Source organism: Salvia splendens, chromosome 6 (genome assembly GCF_004379255.2).
Source record: "Salvia splendens isolate huo1 chromosome 6, SspV2, whole genome shotgun sequence".
NCBI classification, from domain to species: Eukaryota; Viridiplantae; Streptophyta; class Magnoliopsida; order Lamiales; family Lamiaceae; genus Salvia; species Salvia splendens.
Window position 1 is genome coordinate 29,370,268 of NC_056037.1, and position 22,654 is coordinate 29,392,921.

The 22,654-nt window shown below is 39.8% G+C and overlaps 1 pseudogene; it reads left to right on the forward strand.

Annotated features, from left to right (window-relative positions):
* Positions 1 to 4,212, forward strand: part of LOC121809073 — a 4,904-nt pseudogene extending 692 nt beyond the window's left edge.
* Positions 4,213 to 22,654: the final 18,442 nt, after the last annotated feature.

Consider the following 22,654-nt stretch of genomic DNA (forward strand, 5'->3'; position numbering starts at 1 on the left):
AGGGTTAGGAGGAGATGCATTGGTTTTTGGTTTAAGAGTTTGATGGGAACCATAGATGCCCCCCACAACCTTTCCCTGGAGACATGGTTTGCGTGAGGGAATATGTGATAAGATAGAGGGCTGCGCGCAACATCATGCATTCAGGGATTTGTTAATAATCTTGGGATGATGGGTGTAGCATTACCGTTGCCCTTGAATCCCGTCATGGGGATCCTACATTTTCCAAACTATTTGGCAAGAAATTCGCATAGATCGCATCCAAGGATTGGCTGATACACTCACATATGAGGTACTTACTAACTACGTACCATATCTATATATCGAAATTGCACTTGTTAATTTATGACATGGATCAACATACATGATATGGTATTCTGTACCCTTTAGTTAGATATAGAATGATTAAAAAACATTTTTAGCCACCCTAGTAGTACCAAAAATATGCCCCATAAAGATCATTTCATGAGGAACTTCTTTTGGTGATATGAGTCCCTTTTGTTTTTGTTTCATAATCTTTTATTTGCAATATACTCATAGTTTGTTACTTTCCATTGTCTTTTCTGTGCAGCGTAACTGTGAAGCTCTAATGATGCTTCATAAGAAAGGTTTACAAAAAAGAATTGTTCTATAGCAGTAGTTTCTACAATTTTTGGAGACAAAGAAGATATTGCATGGCTCGAGGACAATGACTTGGTAGATTGGGATGAAGCAGAATTGAATGGGTTGTTAGATAGTGAATGTTATGACAAATCCCAGAAAAGAGCAATTGCATTAGGTTTAAACAAGAAGCGTCCTATACTTGTAATTCAAGGGCCTCCTGGAACTGGAAAGAGTGGGGTGCTCAAGCAACTAATTTCCCTTGTCGTTAGACAGGGCGAAAGGGTACTTGTCACGGCACCTACTATGCTGCTGTCGACAATATGGTTGAGAAGCTATCTGATATTGGAGCTAACATTGTACGGTTTGGTAATCCTGCAAGAATATCACCTACTGTAGCTTCCAAATCATTGGTTGAAATTGTAAATAATAGGCTTGTAGATTACAGATCAGAATTTGAGAGGAAGAAATAATTTAAGGAAGGACCTTAGCCATTGCTTAAAAGATGATTCCTTGGCTGCTGGTATACGCCAGCTTCTCAAACAGTTAGGAAAGGCGATGAAGAAGAAGGAGAGGGAAAAATACGAGAAATTCTTTCAAGCGCTCAAGTTGTGCTTTCCACAAATATTGGAGCAGCTGACCCCATGATTAGATGCCTTGACTCATTTGACTTGGTAGTCATAGATGAAGCGGCTCAAGCCATCGAACCTTCTTGTTGGATTCCAATACTTCTTGGAAAGCGTTGTATACTTGCTGGTGACCAGTGCCAACTTGCGCCAGTGATCTTATCTAGAAAAGCCTTGGAAGGTGGTCTAGGAACATCTCTATTGGAAAGAGCATCAACATTGCACGAAGGGGTTCTTGCAACGAAATTGACAACACAGTATAGGATGAACGATGCAATAGCTGGTTGGGCTTCAAAAGAGATGTACAATGGACAACTCAAGTCCTCTGCCGCTGTTACTTCTCATCTTCTTTCTGATTCTCCATATGTCAAGGTAATATTGCTCTATGACAAATGTTTAATATTTTTATTTGTTACAGAAGTTACATTGGTACATTTGTCTTAAGCATGTTGGAGACTGACACTGATCTATACTTATGCAGCAAACATGGATAACACAATGCCCTTTTGTTACTGCTTGACACGAGAATGCCATATGGAAGTCTTTCTGTTGGCTGTGAAGAACAATTAGACCCTGCTGGAACAGGTTCCTTCTACAATGATGGTGAAGCAGATATTGTCGTACAACATGTGTTTTCCTTAATTTATGCTGGTAATGACCTACAAGTTACAAGTTTCTTCTAATTCAGTTAAACACTTTTGGTTCCTTCTGACAACATACCACCCACACACTAAGAACTAACATCGGCATTCTTAAATTCCCCAACAAAATTACTTGGATAAAAACTTACAGACTGAATGCTAGATCACCTATATGCTTTGAAGCCGGGTGCTTTTTGAGGTGGTACGAAGTGAAAGGTCAATATCTCAAGTCATTCTAAAGATAACCATTAAATGATGATACGTCATAGGATGAGCTTCTCTTTAGAGATGATTTATACTTAGCAATGTAGGGGTAAAAAACACTTATAGCATTTAAGTAAGGTAATAATTGGCATGATTCATCTTTATTTCCTTTCAATTGTGTTACATGTCAAATCCATGTAAATTGAAATTCTATCACACTTTCATAGAAGCCCTTGAGATTTTGTTTTGGACTAAAACTTTCACGATACTAGATTTTACATGCTGGTTTACAGGAGAAGTATTCTCCTCCTTAATAGTAATATAAGTTTTTCAGTTGTAGTAACATTATCTTCTAGTTCTGATAGGATATGAACCCGCCTGCTTGCAAATTAGTCGATGCTGTAGACAGGATTTTTATCATAGCTCATCCTAGATATATATTTGAAGGATGCTAATGCAGATGAATTAATATTAGAAATAATTTAAATGCATATATTTGAGAAAATTACTTGTATGGTAAATATTGTAGATCTAACAACAGTTCCATCCATCAAACTCAAAAGGCATTATCCGCCTAACTATTTAGCAGCTAACAACCAATGTAATTTACAAATATCTTATTCATGACGTTTCAAATACTAACTATTTGTAGGTGTTAGCCCGAAGAGCATTGTAGTACAGTCTCCTTATGTTGCTCAAGTCCAACTACTAAGAGACAGGCTGGAAGATATTCCCATTGCTGCAGGTGTTGAGGTTGCGACAGTTGATAGCTTTCAAGGCCGTGAGGCAGATGCTGTGATTATATCAATGGTAAATTTTATTGGACTGATTATATTTATTTAGTGGTGAAATGGTACATAGCCAATTTGATATTGTCTTTATCTATCACAACAAACATACAACTAGAAAAAATTCTAGCATTGTGACATAAGATTAGTAGCCTATCCTTCACGTAGAGTACATGAAACCATAATTATCACTTTTTTCTGCTACCGAACAATTAGAGCAGTTATGTCGGAGTTCTTTGTTGCATAATTGACTATTGGTCATGAGACATATGAGATATATACATATCTGTAGGGGATCTTATTTTGGTCCGTTGAATCTATCTTCCTATGGGAAAGGGGCCATTCAATTATAAATGACTTCACTTATGGTGCTTGGTAGATGCTAACTAGTTGAGTTAGCTAAGTTATGCTTCTCCTTCATAATGCGATCATTAAGGTATCATATTGTTGGAAATAAGACAATTTCAGGGATTGTGTAGTTGGTAAAAAGCCAATTTCAAAGTAACACTGCATCTTTACTTTTATGCTTTAAGAAATCTAGAGTCCTAGACTAGTGTAAAATTGACTAATCTGCCATTTCTCAAATCAAGTTACATTGTTATTGTGTTGGTAGTGTGTGCCTGCGTGTGACTGGATAAAACATATTAATAGACTGTAGAAGAATAGACTACGTCTTGCAAAATCTTTTTTGTTTAGTTAGACAATCTTCCACTTTCCAGTTTATTAGATACATGCATATGCATGCTCGATTGATTAGTGCAGCGCCCTGTTGAGATAGATGCCGAACTTTTACCTTGGTATATGTAACAAATGCAAACTTAAGAATTCAAATAGCAAAAAGTGATGGCATTTGTTGTCTCAGGTTCGCTCAAACAACCTGGGAGCTGTTGGGTTTCTAGGAGATAGCAGACGGAGATGAATGTGGCGATAACCAGAGCACGTAAACATGTGGCAATTGTTTGTGACAGCTCCACGATATGCCACAACACGTTCTTGGCAAGGTTGTTGCGGCATATTAGATATTTTGGAAGGGTGAAGCATGTGGAGCCAGGTGATTCAGGAGGATCTGGCCTAAGCATGAATCCAATGCTGCCATCAATTAGTTGAAAAAAAATCCCCGTATAGTGCACGTCTGTATATAGAGGTATTCGAGCACGTCCTCAAAGCAATCCCCGTATATGCTTATTCATTGCTGCTGCATCACTGCGCTTACGGTGTTTCGGTAGAAGGACTGCATGTTGGGCAGCAGCCCCATATAAACTCATTTCCTTTGGATATAGGTAAATGCAACTTCATGTTTGTAATTATTTATGTAGATGCACAACAATTTCTCAAGTCAATATACAGTAATTTCTTTCCAGCTGCATTAAACTTGTATTGTCTTGTCCTTCACATCTACTAGTTTTTTCAAAAAACAATAAGGGGCTTGATTATCATTTTATATAGTCTGTGCTGCCTCATTTTGTAACAAAGCCAAAATGAAACCATAAGCTGCAACAGCATCCTGCTTGGACAAGTTAGTAAATGGCATTGATTTTAGTGTGCAACTGGTAAAGTAAGATACATGTAAAAAATTGAATGAATGTTAGTGGATTGTGAAGTTCACATTATAAATGATGTGTATGATTCTTATTTATTGAAATTTTTTCTATATTTTTACTTTGTCTAATTTTGGGAAGTATAAGTAGTCTATTTTTTAGGGATTGAGGGAGTATTAATTATGTTTAAGAACATTAATAATAAATTGTGTTTTTTTACTTGTATATGTATAGTAAGAATTTTTATTTTTTGATTATTATAACTTGAATAAACATATGAAATTATAGATTACAAAAATAAGAATGAAACGTTACAGTTGTGGCTAAACTTTTATGATTAATATAGTTGGTGTTGTGGCTAAATTTGAAATCTAATATAGTGTATGTAGACATATATATGCTGAAGATTTTTTATAACGCGGAGGGAGTATAAATTTTTTAAGTTTAATAACAAAGAATTGTACAACCTATGTCCTTAACTAATAAAGTCATTTCATTTTATATACTTATTTTGAAAAAATAGTTATAACTTTTAAATAGTTAAAGCGGAGAAAAATGTAAAATACGAAAGAGAATACGGTAAATAAGACTATTCTCTACCGTATGCTCTTACTTTACTATTTCTATACTTGAACTTTTATAATAATTTTTTTAAAACGAGTATAGAAAATGAATTGACTCTATTATTATGAAACAAAAGAGTATCATTAATGAGTGTAGGGTCATCATTAAATATCATTCATTAAATGATTTAAAATATTAATATGTAGTAAAATTTTAAGAAAATACATGCGGGAAGTATCAAAATGAGAAGATTTATAAATCATGAATACTTCTATGAGTATATGGTGCTCTGTCCCATAGAAATAAGTCATTTTTCTTTTTCATTTTCCCATATAAATAGTCTATATCCATTTTAACATTTTTCTCCTTCTCTTTTACTACGAGTCTCACCATCATCCACAACACAGTTTCAACTACTTTTTCTCATTTTTTTTACTTTAACAATTCCGCATTAAAATTTGTGTCAAATGACCTATTTTTTTCCGACTGAGTGAGTATACTTTAATATGAAACTAAGCTAATATGTCATAAATGAAGATCTCTTTAGTGAGAAAACAATGATAAGGTGAGTAAATGATACGATTATGGAACTGTGCACCAAAGATATCAATTGTAGCTGGATTCAGTCAGTAATCGTTCTATCAAAATAACATCAATATCTTCGTCTTTGAGCTTTGCGTGAGTATCTTGCACGCCTCATCGGAGCTGTGTGAAAAAGTTATGGTTGATTTACTAAATCCGCGCAGAAGAGAGGCCGAGTCCAGAGAATTCGCGTGGCCGGCCCGACCTGATGTTCTGCACTGTTTTTGGAAAATTTGGTTAGAAAGTTAGAGCATGCGGCAGCGGTGGCGTCCGTCGCCACCGCGTCCGCGCCGCTGCACGGACGCCATCCGCCGCCGCTACGCTCGCGCCGCTGGCACGGCGCTGCTCGATGTATCGAGCACGTCCGTGCCAGCGGACGCACACGTGGCGCGCACGGGATTGGGCAACGGCGTAGCCGTTGCATTCAAACTTTTTTTTAAATCTGTATTTAATTATAAATAATGCTAAAAATAAAAAAAATATATTTCCAAATCCCCCAAAAATATGGCCATTTTTTCCCGTTTTTTCTGAATTTTTTTTATTTTTTTTCCCAAAATCATCTATAAATACACACACTCATCACTCATTTATCACATCAATTCATCTCTCATTCATAATTCTTATACAAACTATCAACACATTCAACCTTCACTCAAAACATCAAATGGATTTCACTCATCTCATGGCGGAAGCGGAGCGCGAAGAACAAGAATACTACGAACAACATCGTGCCGCTTACGAAGCATATGTCGCGGCGAATACCCCCGCTCATCCTCCTCAACGCACTAGATCAAATCGCCGCTACATCCATCGTGACCGGGAGGGAGCCCACGAAAGGCTCGTTGCCGACTACTTTGCCGACCATCCGCGGTTTCCGGCAGATTACTTCAGGCGCCGTTTTCGCATGTCAAAGCGCTTGTTCATGCGAATTGTCAACACATTGTCCGCACGTGTTGAATACTTTCAAACAGGTGTAGATGCAGCCGGCCGGCAAAGTATCACGGCGTTGCAGAAGTGTACGTGTGCCATCCGACAACTCGCTACTGGGCAAACGGCCGACATCTTCGACGAGTATTTGCATATCGGTGAGTCCACTGGAATCCTTTGTTTAAAGAATTTTTGCGAGGGCATTCGTTCTGCTTTTGGGGATGAATTCCTTCGGGCACCCACCACCGATGATTGCCAACGGTTGCTTCGTCTTCATGAATCAGTCCATGGCTTTCCCGAAATGCTTGGCAGCATTGACTGCATGCATTGGAGGTGGAAGAATTGCCCGACTGCTTGGAGGGGGCAACACTTAAGCGGTCACAAAGGCGGCGGCCTAACACTTATCCTTGAGGCGGTCGCCGACTATCGCCTATGGATTTGGCATGCATATTTCGGCGTTGCCGGATCCAACAACGACTTGAACGTGCTCTATTCTTCACCACTCTTCAATGATGTGATGAATGGTGTAGCACCGGCGATCGACTTCACCATCAACGGAAATACATACCGCATGGGTTACTATCTCGCCGATGGTATCTACCCAAGGTGGTCGACGTTCGTGAAGACGCTCCACAACCCGCACGACCCGAGACGGGTTCTTTTTGCGCAGCGTCAAGAGTTAGCGCGGAAGGACGTCGAAAGAGCCTTCGGGGTCCTTCAAGCTCGATTCAACATTGTGAAGGCCCCGGCTCGGCTGTGGTACGTGAATAATATCGCCGACATCATGTTCACGTGTATTATATTACACAACATGATTATAGCCGATGAAGGGCCGAGGGCGGCTAGCTTCTACGACGAGGACGAAGCCGGAAGCTCAACAGCGAGGTATCCCCCACGCCGAGGCGAGCATACGACGGTTGCCAGAGGATCGAGACAAGACACACAATGCGCGATACTCGAATCCACAATCAACTACAAGAAGACCTAATCAACCACATGTGGGCGAAATTCGGGCAACGAGTAGTGGTTTTTTTAATTTTTAGGATTTTAATTATGTAATGTTTAATTTTATTTGTCATTTGTAATATTTATTGTGGTTTTTAAATGAATTTTAATATATGGAAATGTTATTGTTTAATTGAATTTTAAATTAATTGTGCTCGTCCTTGCGGAAGAGCACAGTTGTGGGTGTTGTGCTCTTGCCAGAGAGCAGGCATGAATAGTACCGCTCGGGCCCACAACCGTGCCGCTGGCAAGAGCACGGTTGTGGATGCTCTTAGCCCGGCTGGGCGAAACGAGAAGAGGGAAAATGCTCGGGCGGGTGTTTGTCATTGTGTAGCCGAATTTACTCATTTCTAAGGCTTTTTCTTGGGTTTTCAACACCAACTATAAATACTAATTGGTGAGACTTTCAAAGGGATTGATCGCTAAATTTAAGACTTGAGAGATTGTTCTTCCCCTTTTGTGGGTTTATCCAATTTTGTGCTATTAGGTTGTTTGTAAAATCAATTGTTAGTCAAGTATAGATCAAATACCGGTTTATTTCCAGGTTTGTGGATCCTTGATTGTGTAGCCATGGATAGTATTAGGTTAGTATGGTGTAAGTTTGCTTTATGCTTTTCCCATCAATGATATATCTTCATTTCCATGTTCTTCAATCTTCCATCTATTCTAGTTTTGATTCAATTTTTTTGGTTGGATTTACAATTAACCTTTTGTTTCCTTTATGTTGGATTTATGGATCTCAACATATATGGATCCATATCACTAAAATTACTTATACTTTTCAAAAATAAAATAGTTAGTCCAGGCACTTCAAATATGATTTTTCCTACTTTAGAAATTAAAAGGTGCAAGCCTTATTTTAGATGCACCAATTTTAAAGTTCGCTTTTATTAACTGTCATATGAAACAAAAAAATTAAGTAAATTGAAATAAATCATAGATATCATAAAATATTAAGTTGACAGTAATATTGAAAATAAATCAAACTTCAATGATCATTTTTAAAATCAACCCAAATTAATGAGCTAATGATTAATATGTCTACTCCTATATTTAAATAAGATGAGCGTCACGTAAAATTGAGAAAACTCAAACAAAATGGAGTGAAAAACAAAATTATTGGCAGTAGAGGACAGTAGTAGAGATTTACTGCTCTCCACCAAAACAAAACTACTAATACCCATTTCACATTGTTGAAATAGAAAAAATTAAAATGTAATTAGTAGCTTTAATTAGTTAGTTTAGCATTTTTTTTTCAATATATAATGCATTTTATTGTAAATTGCAGTCAACAATTTTCACAATGTAGTTAGGCATGCACAAACCGACCCGGCCCGGCGGTTAACCGCCGGTTCATGAACCGGAACCGGGCCCGGAACCGGCGGGTTGAACCGGCAGAAGGGTTGAAGGGTCGGAAGGGCCGGTTCAGGTTCGGCAATATATTGAACCTGAACCGGCGGTTCAAAACCGGCGGTTCGGCGGTTCGAACCGCCGGTTCAAAGGGTTAAATAGTGTTTCGTAGGTTAGGGGTTCGTAGGTTAGGGGTTCGTAGTGTTTAGTATAGCCGTTGGAACCGGCGGTTCGTGGGGTAAACCGCCGGTTTTTCGGGGTAAACCGCCGGTTTGTCGGGGTAAACCGCCGGTTCGGGAGCCGGTTTCTGACGGTTCCGGCAACTTTTCAGAGGCTAGGCCGTAGGGTCAGTGTGTAGGCCTGCAAAACCAGTCAGAAACCGCCGGTTTTCGGTCAGAAACCGGCGGTTTTCTGACGGAAACCGTGGACAACCCGACGGTTTAGGGTTGAACCGCCATATGTTTTTGTATATGCAAAAACAATTACATAATTGTATTTGTATATACTCTAGTCGATGAAGTATATTTCTCTATACGGCTAAATGAGGGAAACTTTTGACAATTCTACTATATTTGTTGATTGTTAGACGAAACTCAACATTTAAAGTTGAATTGCTAAAGGTGTCCTTAATTTAGTTATGTAGAAAGATCTTCTTCGCCGGTTAAGAGTATATATATAATACACTTATACGTTTAAGAACTTCAACATCGTTTCTTGTCATTTGTAATTAGTTCTTCACTAGTAGTCTCATTTGTATTTAAATTTTATTTAAGACTTCAAGACCGCCATATGTTTTCAATTTGTAATTGTTGTAACTTGTAACGTGTAATTTGTAAACATGCAATTTCAATAAAATTGCAACTTTAGCCGTATTTTTTCAATTTTATTTACTCACATTGCATACAAAAACAAACTTGAAAAGTGTAATTTAATTTGATTAAAATTGAAAAGTTGAAAAATGCAAAAAAAAAAAAAAAAAAAAAATTCGTCGAACCGCCGAACCGGCCCGGAACCGGCTGTTCAAGCCGAAAACCGGCGGTTTTGAACCGCCGCGTAACCCGCCGGTTTTTTGAACCGGAACCGGAACCGCCGGGAGCTAGGCGGGCCGGTTCAGGTTCGGCAATTTCTCGACCCTTGAACCGCCGGTTCGGGCCCGGAACCGGCGGTTTACGACCCTTGTGCATGCCTAAATGTAGTCAATAAAGATTTTTCACCTTTTACTCCCATCTTTCTCTTAGACCATCCACAATGCCGCCCAGCCGACCGCCCAGCCGACCGCCTGCGCTGGGCGGTCCGCTGGGCGGTCTATTGCAGTCGCCCAGCGGGCGAATGGAGAGAGAAACCGCGCAGCGCTGGGCGGTCGCGTGGGCGATCCGCTTGGCGCTATTGCAGCGCCCGGATCACCCAGCGCACCGCCTAGCGCGAAATTTAATTTTTTTTTTCCGAAACACTATATATACGCGCTTTGCTCGTCATTTACATTCGCACCACTTGTTTTAACGAGTACTCTCTCTATCTTAATTTCTGTACAAGAGCAACAATGCGAAATGAGTAACGCTGGTGGTGGTAGTGGTGGTAGCCGAGGGGATGCTGAGGAGTACGAACGTCGAATGGCCAAAGCGTTGGACGCCTATACGACCAACGCGATAAACCAATGGATGGAAAGGGCCTTGCAGCCGGCGATACCTGGTCCTCCCCCAGTGGTCCACCGCCGCAGTGTGATTGATCGGGATCACGTAGCTGCACATCAGCGCCTATACGAAGACTACTTCGCACAGGAGCCTCGGTTCAACGCCAACCTTTTCAGGCGTCGTTTTAGGATGAGCAGGGACCTGTTTATGCGTATTGTCAACGCATTGGAGTCTCGATATCTGTATTTCCGCTTCAGGCACGATGCGGCTGGCAGACCCGGCCACACACCTATTCAAAAGTGCACTGCGGCAATCCGGCAGTTGGCCTATGGAGGCGCGGCAGACATGTGGGACGAGTATCTCCACATCGGTGAGACGACTGCCCTGCAATGTCTGAAGAATTTCTGTCTGGGAGTGATAGAAGTATTCGGTGATCAGTATCTCCGAACGCCTACCCCCGAAGACTGCCAAGATCTGTTGCCGATGCACGGGAGTCAGCATGGGTTCCCGGGTATGTTAGGCAGCATAGATTGTATGCATTGGGAGTGGAAGAACTGTCCCGCAGCCTGGAAGGGGTTCTACACGTCCGGCTACAAGGGAAAGAATCCCACGATGATCCTGGAGGCCGTAGCTGATTACCGGCTCTAGATTTGACACGCGTATTTTGGGATAGCTGGTTCGAACAACGACCTCAACGTCCTCAACTCGTCGCCATTTTTCAACGAGCAGTGCCATGGCGTCGGTCCGGCCATCAGTTTTGTCGCCAACGGCAACCAACATGATATGGGCTACTACTTGGCGGATGGGATATACCCTAGGTGGCCCGTCTTTGTGAAGAGGATCCGATGCCCAGGAGATGAGAAGAATGCCTACTTTGCGGCACGGCGGGAGTCGGACCGCAAGGACGTGGAGCGCGCATTTGGTGTGCTCCAGTCTCGATGGGCGGCAATTAAGGGTCCAACGCGTTTGTGGAATGTCCAATGCATTGCTGATATAATGTACGCTTGTATTATCATGCACAACATGATTGTCGAAGATGAAGGTGGCGAACTGACCAATTGGGTCAACGACGATAATGAAGCCGGTCCAAGCCACGGCGTGGCCGCCCCCAACGTACGGAGTGGGGTACCTCACGATGAAGCCGGCCTCCTACAAGCACATGCCGACATGCGCCAAACGACGGCTCATATTCGACTCCAAAAGGATTTAATTGAAGAGTTATGGGCGCGGAGGATTGACCGCCGTTAGTTTTTTTTTAATTATGTAATTTTTTTAATTAATGTACTTTTTAAATTTTATTAATATTAGTGAATTTTCTTGTTTTTGTGTCGTAAATTTAATTCCGTATATTGTGTGATTGTTAATTATTTCATTTTATATATATTTGTTAATAGTGATGTGGATAGTATGTGGCTAGGCTATGGCTGGGCTATTATTGGGCTATTTGCTTGTTTTGATGATGTGGCAGGAGGATTTTTAGTGCTGATGATGTGGCAGTAGCTAGGCTATGGCTGGGCTATTGTTGGGCTATTGGTCTTATGTGGCGATTTTCTCAATTTTCACCTATCAATAACAGTTTTTCTTTCTCTTTCAATTCATCTTCTCCAAGGCTTCTTCATCAATTTATTTCTCCATTTTCAACATGGTATCAGAGAATCCGCTGCGCCTCTTATTACCTCTATCTCCTCTATCTTTATTTTTTTTCGTTTGGTTTTTTTTGTAGAGCTAGGGTTTGTGACTTTGATTTGTGAGAGTTTTCTGTCAAGGACTCAAGTCTCTCACCGGATTCTGTCTTCTCACCGGTACTCCAAGTTTTTCAATTCTCTCTCTTCGGCTTTGAAATTTCCGCTGATCTGAAATCTGAAATTTGTTTTCTCTCTCTTTTTTCCTTTGTTCATTGGATTTGTATGATCCAAGTTTATATCCTTTGTTCATTGGATTTATATGATCCAATCTTGTTTCTCTCGTTTTAGTCACCGATTAAAATTGGATGATTCTGTTTGAGATATGTTTTCTCAAATTTGTTGTTGAATTTCTGAATATGTTTTCAGATCTATCTCTGTCTTCCGATTAATTCGGATGTTTGATATCTCTCTCGGAATCGGATGATTCTCTGATTTTTTTTTCGTCGGATGAATCCTCTGTTTCTATTTCTTCGATTGTCTTCTCCATCTCTATTTCGTTTTTTCTTTCCGATCAAGTTTGTTCTCCTCCTTTTCATTTTTCTCTATTGGTGATTCTCTCTCTGTTTCAAACTTTGATGATTGTATGGATTAATTGTGATGAGTTTGGAAGCTTCTGAATTTTTGTGGAGTGAAATGGATCGATATTGTGATGAAAAAGTTGAACTCAGATACAGAAGTTTCTATTCCTTCTGCTAAGGGGAGTTGAGATCAATTTTTGGAAGCTTGTAAGCAATTGTTGGCTTAAGAACATCAAACTGGCGTGAGATAAAGGTTGCATTTGCTGAGGGCAACAACTCCAATTCTAGCAAGTGGATGATTTACAAATGTTGAAGATGATATTCCAAGGGGAAGTTAGAATAAAACTTGATGTTCGTAGTTATTTTGTCGTTTGATGTTTGATGTTTTTGTCAGATGGTTGCGTTTGTTATGCTTTCATCTTGAGGGAGGCTGTTGAAATAGAAAAAATTAAAATGTAATTAGTAGCTTTAATTAGTTAGTTTAGCGTTTTTTCTGCCTATATATAAGGCATTTTATTGTAAATTGCAATCAAAAATTTTCACAATGTAGTCAATAAAGATTTTTCACCTTTTACTCTCATCTTTCTCTTATGCTACAGTTTTCTCAATTTTCACATATCAATGGCAGTTTTTCTTTCTCTCTCAATTCATCTTCTCCAAGGTTTATTCATCAATTTGTTTCTCCATTTTCAACACATGTCTTCTTCTAGTCTTCTTCTTCCTCTCTGAATAGTCATATCACACAAATAGTCATTTTCCGTTTTTGGTATGTTTTTCTCTTATATATAAGGTGGGTCTCATTCTCCACTAACTATATTCCATCATTTTTCTTTCTACGTCTCTCTTATTTTACCAAATTTGTATTAATACCCATGCCATCCCCAAAGTTTCTATTTTTATGGGACGGATGGAGTATGAATTAATGCAAAACATCTTCTCCCCTAATTCTTCTAGCAACTCCTTGTGTATCGGTACTCTCTGTCACCATTCCATTGGTCGGGGACCTGGAATTATACCAAGTGGTATCCGTCCTCACCATCTAGTGCATGCGATGGTGGACACTCGTTCGGGTGACATGTTTCGTTTGGAGGAGATGTTTGCGGCCGCCATGGATGAGTTTTTGGCGAAGGTAGCCAACGCTGATTGTCGCCGTGAGAGCTCGATAAGCTACGAGATCAGATGGATGATGCGTACGATCTCACTTTGAAGGAGCTTCGCGAGGAACTCCTTGTGCTTCCGATGCAACAGAACGAGATCATGTCTTGTTTCATGGCGAATGCTTGGGGGTGTTCCGCATAGGCCTCAATACTTTGCTACTCGCCAATCGAAGGTTAGATTTCCTATTTTTGCTGGGGATGATTTGGCATGGTGGACTCTGCGTTGCGATCATTTCTTCGCAGTGGATCTAACACCTTACGATTCTAAGGTGCTATTGGTTGTGATTAACTTCGAAGGCTGTGCACTACAATGTTCTAGAATTAGTCTAAGAGCATCCACAGCGGTTGAGCGCAGCCGTCCGTCCGTCCGTGCCAGCGGAGCGGCACCTGCTGCTCGCCGCTGCGCTCTTGCCGTTGGCACTCTGCTGCTCGATGCATCGAGCACGTCCGTGCAAGCGAGCAGCCCACGTGTCAGCCGTCCATTGGCCAACGGCAATGCAGTTGGCAATTTGATTTTTGTTTAAATCGGATTTAAATTAAAAAATCTGATTAAAAATAAAAAAAATATTTTCCCACTTCCCAAAAAATTATATCCGTTTTCTACCGACTTTTAATTTATTTTTCAATTTTTTCCCCTAAAATACACATTTTCATCTATAAATACCACCACTTCCAGACCAAAAATTCACACCACACTACACAATTCTCATCTAAATTCTATCATTTCTATTATTACAATTCTCAATCTTTCATTCACTCACAACAAAAAAGTGTCCGGCTCCGGCGATCACCCCTCCGGCTCCCACGGTTGGAACCCCGATTGGTTCGGTTCACAACCATTTCCTAGTCCGGAAACGGAATATTCGGCCCCTCCTCAAACCTAAGGTTCGCAAGTTCCGGGTGGCTACCGGCCTTACCCGATCGACGACCAAGATGCCCCCGAAGGGCAATACGGGTGGACACCCGAACCACCCGTACCTAGAGCAGGAGGGAGCGGCCCCTCTCAAACTTCTCCTCTTCCTACTCGTGGTGTCCGCACCCCGTACACTCCGGGGGAGATGGAGAAATTATTCAAAGCGTACTTGTCAATCTCCGAAGATCCGGAGGTTGGCACGAACCAATCCGGTGACCATTATTGGTGGCGCATCTACAATCTAAACCGGCCGGCTGGAACAATCGAGCGCAACGAGAGTATGGTGCGCAATGCCATATACAGAGCCAACGAAGAAATTCAAAAGTTCCAGGGGTATTACCTCCAGGAAGAGCGGTCGACGGGGAGCGGTCGGAGCGAGCTTGACATCATCAGTTCCGCCTTAGCGACCTACCAATCCATGAACTACAAGCCGTTCAAGTACCTCAACATTTGGCAGGAGACGCGGGCGCATCCGAAGTATAGGAGAGGCGTATCATCCTCATCTGGCTCCTCCTCCAAACGGTCGAGGTCGGTATCCCTATCCGACGCCGGCTCCGAGGATGTGGCTAGCCAACTTGCCGGAGCTAACTTGGGTAGCCCCGACGCCGGCCCGAGCAGTTCCCAACGCCGGTCACAAGGAAGGATGAAGGCGTCAGCCAACCGCAGTCGCGCCGCGACTCCATCCGCCCCCGCTCCCTATGTGCCACCTCAACCCTCCACCAACTCGTTGTCGGGGATTTTAGCCCAACTCAATTTGGCCGATAGGTCAACTATGACCCCCGAGCAACTTCGATCGCATGTGGCGATGATACGGGGTCTCCAAAGAACATTGGGGGTGGAGCCGGATGAATAGTCATCCACTGGGGTAATTTTTATTTTTTAGGTGTTTAATTATGTAATTTTTAAATTTTTAGGATTTTAATTATGCACTACCTCCGTCCCCAAAAATTTGTCCCACTTTGACCTGGCACGGGTTTTAAGAAATGTAATGGAAAGTGAGTTGCAAAAGTTAGTGAATTGTGGGTCCTACTTTTATATATTGGTTTTATAATAAAATGCGAGTAGGAATGAGTTAGTGGAATATGAGGTCTATTACAAAAATGGTAAAAAGTGAAATGGGACAAATTTTGGGGGACGGACGAAAATGGAAAAATAGGATAAATTTTCGGGACGGAGGTAGTAATTTTTAATTATGTAATTTTTAATTTTTTTGTAATTTGTAATATTATTCCGGGTATTTTTAATGCATTTTAATTTTGTGGAAATGTTTTTATTTAAATTGAATAATAGAATGACGAGACCCTTGAGCTTGTCCTTGCGGAAGAGCACGGATGTGGGTGTTGTGCTCTTGCCTAAGAGCAGGGAGTAAAAGTGGGACCGGACCCACATCCGTGATCGTTGGCAAGAGCACGGATGTGGATGCTCTAAGTACCAGGATCACGTGATGGCTACGCCTCAGCCTCTGTTTCTTCAAGCGTTGGAAGGTTGTTTAGCCGTTTTAAGGATCAATTGCTCGGGGATTCGATGACTAAGCTGCTCTCACTTAGGCAAACAGGTTCGCTCACTAAATACCATGATCGATTTGAGTTATTGCAGGGGCGTGTTTCACTTTCCGAGCCTTATGCAATTAGCCATTTCATAAACGGATTGAAGCTGTTTGTTCAAATGGTTGTTCGGTTGTTTATGGCTCAAACACTAGAACGTGCGAACGCTTTAGCTAGACTGCAGGAGCTATCTAGCTCAACGAGGGAGGGGTTCTTTCGAGGTCCTAAGAGATTTAATAGTAGTGAATCTAAGTCCTTACATGCCAACACACCACTGCTCCCTACCCCCACGATGCATGTTGTTAAATTAGAAGGCTCTCAACTCAGTAGGAAATGGCTGAGAAAAGAGCTTAGGGGTTATGTTATGGCTGTGATGAGAAGTTTGAGTAGGAACATAGATGTGCTAGGAAACAACTGTACTTACTGGAAATAGATGATGGTGCTAGAGAGCCAGATTCCGATGAAAATCCTCCGATTTCAATCCATGCAATCAGTGGCTCTTCATCCAGGGGGTTTAGAACCATGAGAATTACAGGCAGAGTGGGCAAGAAGGCAGTGCATATTCTCATTGACTCGGGCAGCACTCATAATTTCTTAGATCTGCAATTAGCTAAACAATTGGGACTCCATCTCACTCAGGTAAAACCAGTGATGGTTGATGTGGCTTATGGTAATCAAATGAGTGTAATTCCTTGTGTAAGAGTCTGAAGTGGATTTTAAGAGGTACTACATTCATCACTGATGTGCTACTGCTTCCTTTGGGAAACTATGACATGGTGTGGGGAGTTCAGTGCCTAGAGGTCAGGTCATCCAATGGGATTTCAAGAATTTAACAATGAATTTTAAGCTAGATTGGAATAGACATGTACTGAGGGGAGGTCAACATGACCAGAGGGTTCACACTGTGTCAAAAAAATAGATGGATAAGCTTCTCAACCATTGATGGGGTTCAATTGTGCTGCATCAGGGTTACTGAGGAGGGTGGTTCTGAATTATTAGCCATGGAGGAAGCTGGAGAAAATAAACAAGAAGTTTCCTCATGATATCCAACATTTTTTGGAGAATCAGTGAGCAGTTTTTGCAGAGCCTACTTCGATCACACAATCATCGAATTGTTCTCACACATGGTGCTTCACCAGTAAACTCAAGACCATATAGGCACACTGCAATGCAAAAGAACATTAATGAAAAACATGTTGTTGATCTGCTACAGCAACACTTTATTTAGCCAATTCCAAGTCCATTTTCTTCTCCTGTTGTCTTGGTGAAAAAGAAAGATAGGACACGGAGAATGTGTGTGGATTACATAAGGCTAAATAAGCTTACAGATCAACAAGCTCGAAATCAAGCTCGAAATCATGTTATGATTCGATATAAAATTTCTATATCACTTTTTTCTTATTGATACATATAATACAATAAATAATAAAACTAATTTTTAATTAGATTCAATTAAATTTATTAGTTTAAGGATATTATGTACATATAAATAGTACATTTACATTTATCTTTTCTTCTAAAGGTATCATGAAATTCTAATTTAGGGACAACACGAAGATGAATTTTGTGTATTGGCATGAAACAATACATAGATGGAAGTTCTTATTGAAGGGGTTCGCAGCGGAAGTGTGCGCAGAATCCGATCACATAATTTGATCTATTTAATAGCTTATTTAGACAAATTCTATTCGCGTAATTATCACATGTATCATGTTCATAATTTGAATTAAAACATGCTTTAGCATATAAAAATCCTAAAACATGATTACTACGGAATTAGCCAATTTACCTCGTTGATTCAATCAAGAATCGATGATGGCTTGCTCCGTCTCCACGTGAAGATCTTCAATACTCGACCTCTGATCTTCTGACTGGTGTCCCGGACTGTATACTGATATTTGTGTGGGCAAATCTTATCAGAATACTAGGACTCGAATAATGAAGACAGAACTCAGCTCACGGAGGAGGCAAAATTTCGAACTCTCTTTTTCTCTGAGGGGGACGAAAATTTTAGCAATAATAATTATTGTTATTGTCGTTGTTGTATTTTATTGTTCTGTCTCATTTATTCTCCTATTTATATTAAGTCACATATTGGGCTCAGTCAGAGATCTAAGGAAGAATTTGAATCAGGCCTCACCCAATTAGCTTTTTACTAATTAAATTGAACCCACAATTTAATATAAGCTTATATTGAAATATTACAAGCAGCCACTACAGAAGTAATATTGTACTGCCTCTCCAAATCCGAAATTACGAGTATTCCGGGTTTCCTTTTTAAGTAAGTAATTTATTTTCCGTGCTTAAGATGGAAACATCCATTAATTAATTAATGTCTGCTATGGACTTAATAAATTAACATATTTTAATCTCCAAGAGTGGACTCAGCAAGAAACTCTTATTTATTGTTCATAGAGTAATTAAACTTCAACTAGCTAGGTTCCGAATAATAAAACCTTGTTTCGAGCTCATCTCGTGGATGTTATCAAATGAGACTCTCCTCGCGCATGATTCAACGTAATAGCAATCCTAGCACCGCTAGATAACGATCACCACTACCCAATATACCTGGATCGTTGGGTGACGAAAAACCCGCACATTTGGTAAGTCAAAGTAGTAGATACTCAATATCGTATGCTCAATGCTAATGTACATTGATTAAGAAATTAATTATCAGGACCTCGTATTTCAGTAGATAGCATAAAGACATGTCTTCCTGTTAGATCCATTTAGTGCTATACCACACCAACGTCATCTTATTTCAATAAGGCTTAGAAATAATCGGACTGACATTGCAACCTTTCACGATAGGTAGTCTAGGCCTATCTGAGTTGTGAAATTCTGCTTTTTCTTTGTTCAGAACTGACCGTGTTACCTTAAATTGGACGACGCCCACAACCGGTCTACTAGAACAAAGACTTAGACTTTGTTACGTTCTTATACATTTAAATATGCAATAAACAACCATTAAATGTAAAACATAACAACATTATGACAAAAATAATCTGTTTTATTTATTGGAAAATAGCTTATAGAGTTTTACAGTATTCAATCACTTGAAAGGTGATTTCTAGTATACAAACTCTAACACTTATACATATACACGTGATATTATAAACTATGTACTATAGTATTTTTGACTTTAACTTGTAAGTTATCTTTGATTTCAAATGATATTATGAAACTACCAAAAAAAGAAATAAATTAGGCTAATGCAAATATTAAATTAAAACTAACTTTCTAATTATATTTCCAATTAAGGCTGACAAATTCTGGCACGATACGATAACTTGGCACGAATTTGATGAAATTAATCGGTTTGGGTCAAAACTTATTGGGTTCGTGTCCTTATCGGGTCACCCCGTTAAAAACACGAAAACTTCGTGTCTTGTCGTGTCGTGCCGTGTTCGGGTTACTCGTTAAGAAATAATATTATAATATTATTAATTTTTAATATTTTAAAAGTGATAGTATTATTTATGTTGGATTTCGTTGGATTTTGTTGCTATATATCAGTTGATGTTATTATTCATCAGATTAGATTGTGTAATCAGATTTTAGGTTTTTAATTAGACTCTTAATGATCAGATTCAAGGTTTTGCAACCTTTGTTAAGCAAGAGCAGTTGTTATCAGGTTCTTACTGTATTATCAAGTGATAACTGTGTTATCAGGTCGTGTTGTTATAGTGTCGTGACGTGTCGTGTCGTGTACGTGATGACCCAAGGTAGTTCGTGTTATTAATGGGTTCGTATTGGGTTCGTGTCATTTTCGGGTTTGGGGATAGTAGGTCGGGTTCATGCTGTTTTCGGGATTTTCTTAACAAACGGTGATTGTGTTTATCCTTATTGGGTCGTATTTTTAACAGGTTAACCAGATAATGACTCAACAAGCACAATTTGCCACCCCTATTGGAATCAAAGTTTGAGCAGCCATGTGCTCGGTGAATAAGTAAATAACAAATATATGCATTGGTGAATTATTTGCCAAAAATGCCATGCAAAATAAGTGCCTTGTATTGCATGGATCATCCTTTCAAAAAAAATTTCAAACTGAGTTTAACTTGTGTACAGTCACTTATTTTACATGGATCATCATATCAAAAATAAAATGTCAAACGAGTTTAGTTGTGTACAGCCAGTTGATTAAGACCTGTAACTAACATCAAATAACACATGACATGGTAAAACTACGGCAATTCTTTGATCATCACGTGCTCTTCAAAAAATCCTTACTTTTCATCTTCGGTAACGTCTATACACCAATGCACGCTAATCTACTCGTTCTTTTTATTGTCGTTTGTTGTTCACATGGTTAAAATCACATGTACAAGTCTCATATTAATGTTCAAGGTGGTGGAAGACACGTTCCTCAAAATATTGATCTCTTATATCTCCAATGCGTGGAAGGATGATGAGTATGAGGATGAGACACACCAATTTTTGGTGGTTGTTTCTCTCTTTTGCAGTTATCATCTTCTCGGCCCTTGACGTGGATTCATCAGTTCAATACTCTTGCTATAGTATCAGCCTTGAGAATGACATTTTTCAGTGTTGTGTTCTGGTCTGGTTACAATACTACAACAATCGAGAGCATAGAACAAGTTAGGCGTGCAAAGTATTTTTTTAAAATGCTTCCATTTCACGTGTATTCATCGGTTCAATCTTGCTATAGTACCAGCCTTGGGAATGAAATTTTTCAGTGTTGTGTTATGGCCCGGTTACAGATACTATAACAACCGAGAGCATAGAACAAGTTAGACGTGCAAAGTATTCGTTTAAAATGCTTCCATTGTGGGCTTGTTTTATCCCTCTTAGCCTTGTTATAGCTACGGGCCACACATTCTTTGACATATAGGCCACGAGCCTTGAATCCGTATTATTTCCAATCATCTTGGTCAACCATGTGGTTGGATATACAGCTTGTGTGGTTGCAATATTCTCTTGGTTTATCATTAAGAAATTTAGAGAGGGGAACCGATACAGCCAGCACAAGAAATTGTTCAGAATTGGCATAGGGATATTTTGTTGCATGTCGTGCTGCCTCATTGCTTGGAAGAATGAAGACTCCATCCCCCCACTGGAACGTATATTGGCCGACCCCACATTACATGTTCCTTGGAGGCATTGCAGGGTTGTCTGCTGATGGCTTCGAATCATTATACAAAGCTCAGATTTCCTAAAGTCTGATGAACTTTGGGCCTAGTTTTGAAGAGTTGGCGAGGGGTGTGGGAGAACTCGGAACCATATTTTGCATTATCATAGGATGGCCAATTGGTTTCAGAAACATTTAGAAGATAGTCGACTCGATTAATATTATATTTTCCAGGCCTTTGTGAGTGCAGTGGATTTTGTGATTATAGGTGTTGGAAGAAATCACACAAAATCAGGAGGAAGATATGAGTGATTGATATGGAATTATTGCATACCATAGATAGAATGTCAATTACTTTAATTTAGGTTTACCATATGTAGATAATACCAAGTCGATATAAACCTTGTAATTGCTGTAACATAGATCAATGAATATAGAATGATCTAATCTACCGACTTTTAACAACTGGTATAGAGGAGACACATTAGCAGTGGGAGACGAGGAAGCAGCCATTACCAATCAGGTGGTTGAAGGTGCCGGATCGTTTGAGGAGGCGGGCACTATAACTGACTAACTGAGATAATTGAACATGTTTCCGCTGAAGGGAATGAGATGGGAGAGGAGATGGAGTTGATGGTATGGCTGATGTAGCTGATATTTCTTTAGTGCATGCGTGTTAGAGCTTGTATACATTAGTTATACTTATATAGGTATGATTATCATTTAATGTTCATTTTGTTGCATTTTAAACCTTCTTATGGAATTATCATTTACTCCCTCCGTCCCACAGTTAGAAATATACCAGTATCAACTATTTCACTAAATTACATCTATTACCAGAGCTAAAACAATAATATTGAACATATAGAGTTACAAGCGAGCTCTTGATTTGTGGTATACATTTTTTACAATATCTACATTCACCCAAAATATTAATAAAACATACATTTGCTTAGTTAATTTTAAGTCAGGTGTTAAATGAATTTCATGTTAGAGTTAGAATGACTTGAAATTCGCACGGTAGTTGCATATCGAGTTGAGAAGTCAATTTGGCATATCATGGATATAGAGAGCTAAACCCTGATAAATGAATAATTTATTTGCACTGCGTCTGTGAAAGAATGACTTGAAATTCGCACAGTAACTTGAAATTCGCATGGTACCATAGGTTTTGCAATCACCTTCCTTTTTGTAACTAATACTACTATTGCAAATCTTTATCTAATAAGGTCTTTAATTAATCTCGAAATGAGGTCAAAACATAAGAGCACAATGCTTGAAGAGCCTCTGCA